The sequence below is a fragment of the Drosophila serrata genome, unplaced genomic scaffold, assembly GCF_035046125.1.
Source record: "Drosophila serrata isolate PLE 108 unplaced genomic scaffold, ASM3504612v1 contig_272, whole genome shotgun sequence".
NCBI lineage: Eukaryota > Metazoa > Arthropoda > Insecta > Diptera > Drosophilidae > Drosophila > Drosophila serrata.
In genome coordinates, this window is record NW_028257170.1 from 6,199,530 (window position 1) to 6,205,529 (window position 6,000).

Genomic DNA, 6,000 nt, shown 5'->3' on the forward strand with positions numbered 1-6,000 from the left:
GTTAATTTATTAAAGATTAGCATAGAACAGCTTTCCGAATTAAAATAAATGATTTTTTGGCTTAGTTATGAGTTTTAGAAACTGTGATTTGTGGGGAAAAATGGCCTGTTTTTATACCTTTTTGCTGGGTTTTATAATTTTAGTCAAAAACTGACAACAGCATCAACAAACGCAGTAGGCAGATATGTTAATGCAATAATAACTAGCTCAGAAAAGCTTTCCGAATTAAAATTAAGGCAATTTCGGCTTAGTTATGATGTCCGAAAAACTTGGATTTTTCGGAAAAATTGTCTGTTTTTATACCTTTTTTGTTGGGTATAACTAAAGTCAGAAGCTTGTAACTCTGCGAAGGAATCATTTCCGACCCTACAAATTATATAAATTCTTGATCAGCATCAACAGCCCAGTCGTTCTAGCCATGTCCGGTCAAAAAATAAATTTTTGAAATATTTTCGAAAACTGAGAATTTTATAAGGGGTTACATCATTAAAATTGTCAAAATTTGACAAAGAATTGAATTTTTTAAATTTGAAAACTGAGTATGCAGATTTGTTAATTTATTAAAGATTAGCATAGAACAGCTTTCCGAATTAAAATTAATGATTTTTTGGCTTAGTTATGAGTTTTAGAAACTGTGATTTGTGGGGAAAAATGGTCTGTTTTTATACCTTTTTGCTGGGTTTTATAATTTTAGTCAAAAACTGACAACAGCATCATGAAACGCAGTATGCAGATATGTTAATGCAATAATAACTAGCTCAGAAAGGCTTTCCGAAGTAAAATTAATGCAATTTCGGCTTAGTTATGATGTCCGAAAAACTTGGATTTTTCGAAAAAATTGTCTGTTTTTATACCTTTTTTGTTGGGTATAACTAAAGTCAGAAGCTTGTAACTCTGCGAAGGAATCATTTCCGACCCTACAAACCATATATATTCTTGATCAGCATCAACAGCCCAGTGGTTCTAGCCATGTCCGGTCAAAAAATAAATTTTTGAAATATTTTCGAAAACTGAAAATTTTATAAGGGGTTACATCATTAAAATTGTCAAAATTTAACAATGAATTGAATTTTTTAAATTTTAAAAATGAGTATGCAGATTTGTTAATTTATTAAAGATTAGCATAGAACAGCTTCCCGAATTAAAATAAATGATTTTTTGGCTTAGTTATGAGTTTTAGAAACTGTGATTTGTGGGGAAAAATGGCCTGTTTTTATACCTTTTTGCTGGGTTTTATAGTTTTAGTCAAAAACTGACAACTGCATCAACAAACGCAGTAGGCAGATATGTTAATGCAATAATAACTAGCTCAGAAAAGCTTTCCGAATTAAAATTAATGCAATTTCGGCTTAGTTATGATGTCCGAAAAACTTGGATTTTTCGGAAAAATTGTCTGTTTTTATACCTTTTTTGTTGGGTATAACTAAAGTCAGAAGCTTGTAACTCTGCGAAGGAATCATTTCCGACCCTACAAACCATATATATTCTTGATCAGCATCAACAGCCCAGTCGTTCTAGCCATGTCCGATCAAAAAATAAATTTTTGAAATATTTTCGAAAACTGAGAATTTTATAAGGGGTTACATCATTAAAATTGTCAAAATTTAACAATGAATTGAATTTTTTAAATTTTAAAAATGAGTATGCAGATTTGTTAATTTATTAAAGATTAGCATAGAACAGCTTTCCGAATTAAAATAAATGATTTTTTGGCTTAGTTATGAGTTTTAGAAACTGTGATTTGTGGGGAAAAATGGCCTGTTTTTATACCTTTTTGCTGGGTTTTATAATTTTAGTCAAAAACTGACAACAGCATCAACAAACGCAGTAGGCAGATATGTTAATGCAATAATAACTAGCTCAGAAAAGCTTTCCGAATTAAAATTAAGGCAATTTCGGCTTAGTTATGATGTCCGAAAAACTTGGATTTTTCGGAAAAATTGTCTGTTTTTATACCTTTTTTGTTGGGTATAACTAAAGTCAGAAGCTTGTAACTCTGCGAAGGAATCATTTCCGACCCTACAAATTATATAAATTCTTGATCAGCATCAACAGCCCAGTCGTTCTAGCCATGTCCGGTCAAAAAATAAATTTTTGAAATATTTTCGAAAACTGAGAATTTTATAAGGGGTTACATCATTAAAATTGTCAAAATTTGACAAAGAATTGAATTTTTTAAATTTGAAAACTGAGTATGCAGATTTGTTAATTTATTAAAGATTAGCATAGAACAGCTTTCCGAATTAAAATTAATGATTTTTTGGCTTAGTTATGAGTTTTAGAAACTGTGATTTGTGGGGAAAAATGGTCTGTTTTTATACCTTTTTGCTGGGTTTTATAATTTTAGTCAAAAACTGACAACAGCATCATGAAACGCAGTATGCAGATATGTTAATGCAATAATAACTAGCTCAGAAAGGCTTTCCGAAGTAAAATTAATGCAATTTCGGCTTAGTTATGATGTCCGAAAAACTTGGATTTTTCGAAAAAATTGTCTGTTTTTATACCTTTTTTGTTGGGTATAACTAAAGTCAGAAGCTTGTAACTCTGCGAAGGAATCATTTCCGACCCTACAAACCATATATATTCTTGATCAGCATCAACAGCCCAGTGGTTCTAGCCATGTCCGGTCAAAAAATAAATTTTTGAAATATTTTCGAAAACTGAAAATTTTATAAGGGGTTACATCATTAAAATTGTCAAAATTTAACAATGAATTGAATTTTTTAAATTTTAAAAATGAGTATGCAGATTTGTTAATTTATTAAAGATTAGCATAGAACAGCTTCCCGAATTAAAATAAATGATTTTTTGGCTTAGTTATGAGTTTTAGAAACTGTGATTTGTGGGGAAAAATGGCCTGTTTTTATACCTTTTTGCTGGGTTTTATAGTTTTAGTCAAAAACTGACAACTGCATCAACAAACGCAGTAGGCAGATATGTTAATGCAATAATAACTAGCTCAGAAAAGCTTTCCGAATTAAAATTAATGCAATTTCGGCTTAGTTATGATGTCCGAAAAACTTTGATTTTTCGGAAAAATTGTCTGTTTTTATACCTTTTTTGTTGGGTATAACTAAAGTCAGAAGCTTGTAACTCTGCGAAGGAATCATTTCCGACCCTACAAACCATATATATTCTTGATCAGCATCAACAGCCCAGTCGTTCTAGCCATGTCCGGTCAAAAAATAAATTTTTGAAATATTTTCGAAAACTGAGAATTTTATAAGGGGTTACATCATTAAAATTGTCAAAATTTGACAAAGAATTGAATTTTTTAAATTTGAAAACTGAGTATGCAGATTTGTTAATTTATTAAAGATTAGCATAGAACAGCTTTCCGAATTAAAATAAATGATTTCTTGGCTTAGTTATGAGTTTTAGAAACTGTGATTTGTGGGGAAAAATGGTCTGTTTTTATACCTTTCTGCTGGGTTTTATAATTTTAGTCAAAAACTGACAACAGCATCAACAAACGCAGTATGCAGATATGTTAATGCAATAATAACTAGCTCAGAAAAGCTTTCCGAATTAAAATTAATGCAATTTCGGATAAGTTATGATGTCCGAAAAACTTGGATTTTTCGAAAAAATTGTCTGTTTTTATACCTTTTTTGTTGGGTATAACTAAAGTCAGAAGCTTGTAACTCTGCGAAGGAATCATTTCCGACCCTACAAACCATATATATTCTTGATCAGCATCAACAGCCCAGTCGTTCTAGCCATGTCCGGTCAAAAAATAAATTTTTGAAATATTTTCGAAAACTGAAAATCTTATAAGGGGTTACATCATTAAAATTGTCTAAATTTGACAAAGAATTGAATTTTTTAAATTTGAAAACTGAGTATGCAGATTTGTTAATTTATTAAAGATTAGCATAGAACAGCTTCCCGAATTAAAATAAATGATTTTTTGGCTTAGTTATGAGTTTTAGAAACTGTGATTTGTGGGGAAAAATGGCCTGTTTTTATACCTTTTTGCTGGGTTTTATAGTTTTAGTCAAAAACTGACAACAGCATCAACAAACGCAGTAGGCAGATATGTTAATGCAATAATAACTAGCTCAGAAAAGCTTTCCGAATTAAAATTAATGCAATTTCGGCTTAGTTATGATGTCCGAAAAACTTTGATTTTTCGGAAAAATTGTCTGTTTTTATACCTTTTTTGTTGGGTATAACTAAAGTCAGAAGCTTGTAACTCTGCAAAGGAATCATTTCCGACCCTACAAACCATATATATTCTTGATCAGCATCAACAGCCCAGTCGTTCTAGCCATGTCCGGTCAAAAAATAAATTTTTGAAATATTTTCGAAAACTGAGAATTTTATAAGGGGTTACATCATTAAAATTGTCAAAATTTGACAAAGAATTGAATTTTTTAAATTTGAAAACTGAGTATGCAGATTTGTTAATTTATTAAAGATTAGCATAGAACAGCTTTCCGAATTAAAATAAATGATTTCTTGGCTTAGTTATGAGTTCTAGAAACTGTCATTTGTGGGGAAAAATGGTCTGTTTTTATACCTTTCTGCTGGGTTTTATAATTTTAGTCAAAAACTGACAACAGCATCAACAAACGCAGTATGCAGATATGTTAATGCAATAATAACTAGCTCAGAAAAGCTTTCCGAATTAAAATTAATGCAATTTCGGATAAGTTATGATGTCCGAAAAACTTGGATTTTTCGAAAAAATTGTCTGTTTTTATACCTTTTTTGTTGGGTATAACTAAAGTCAGAAGCTTGTAACTCTGCGAAGGAATCATTTCCGACCCTACAAACCATATATATTCTTGATCAGCATCAACAGCCCAGTCGTTCTAGCCATGTCCGGTCAAAAAATAAATTTTTGAAATATTTTCGAAAACTGAAAATCTTATAAGGGGTTACATCATTAAAATTGTCAAAATTTGACAAAGAATTGAATTTTTTAAATTTGAAAACTGAGTATGCAGATTTGTTAATTTATTAAAGATTAGCATAGAACAGCTTCCCGAATTAAAATAAATGATTTTTTGGCTTAGTTATGAGTTTTAGAAACTGTGATTTGTGGGGAAAAATGGCCTGTTTTTATACCTTTTTGCTGGGTTTTATAGTTTTAGTCAAAAACTGACAACAGCATCAACAAACGCAGTAGGCAGATATGTTAATGCAATAATAACTAGCTCAGAAAAGCTTTCCGAATTAAAATTAATGCAATTTCGGCTTAGTTATGGTGTCCGAAAAACTTTGATTTTTCGGAAAAATTGTCTGTTTTTATACCTTTTTTGTTGGGTATAACTAAAGTCAGAAGCTTGTAACTCTGCAAAGGAATCATTTCCGACCCTACAAACCATATATATTCTTGATCAGCATCAACAGCCCAGTCGTTCTAGCCATGTCCGGTCAAAAAATAAATTTTTGAAATATTTTCGAAAACTGAGAATTTTATAAGGGGTTACATCATTAAAATTGTCAAAATTTAACAATGAATTGAATTTTTTAAATTTTAAAAATGAGTATGCAAATTTGTTAATTTATTAAAGATTAGCATAGAACAGGTTCCCGAATTAACTCTGCGAAGGAATCATTTCCGACCCTACAAACCATATATATTCTTGATCAGCATCAACAGCCCAGTGGTTCTAGCCATGTCCGGTCAAAAAATAAATTTTTGAAATATTTTCGAAAACTGAAAATTTTATAAGGGGTTACATCATTAAAATTGTCAAAATTTAACAATGAATTGAATTTTTTAAATTTTAAAAATGAGTATGCAGATTTGTTAATTTATTAAAGATTAGCATAGAACAGCTTCCCGAATTAAAATAAATGATTTTTTGGCTTAGTTATGAGTTTTAGAAACTGTGATTTGTGGGGAAAAATGGCCTGTTTTTATACCTTTTTGCTGGGTTTTATAGTTTTAGTCAAAAACTGACAACTGCATCAACAAACGCAGTAGGCAGATATGTTAATGCAATAATAACTAGCTCAGAAAAGCTTTCCGAATTAAAATTAATG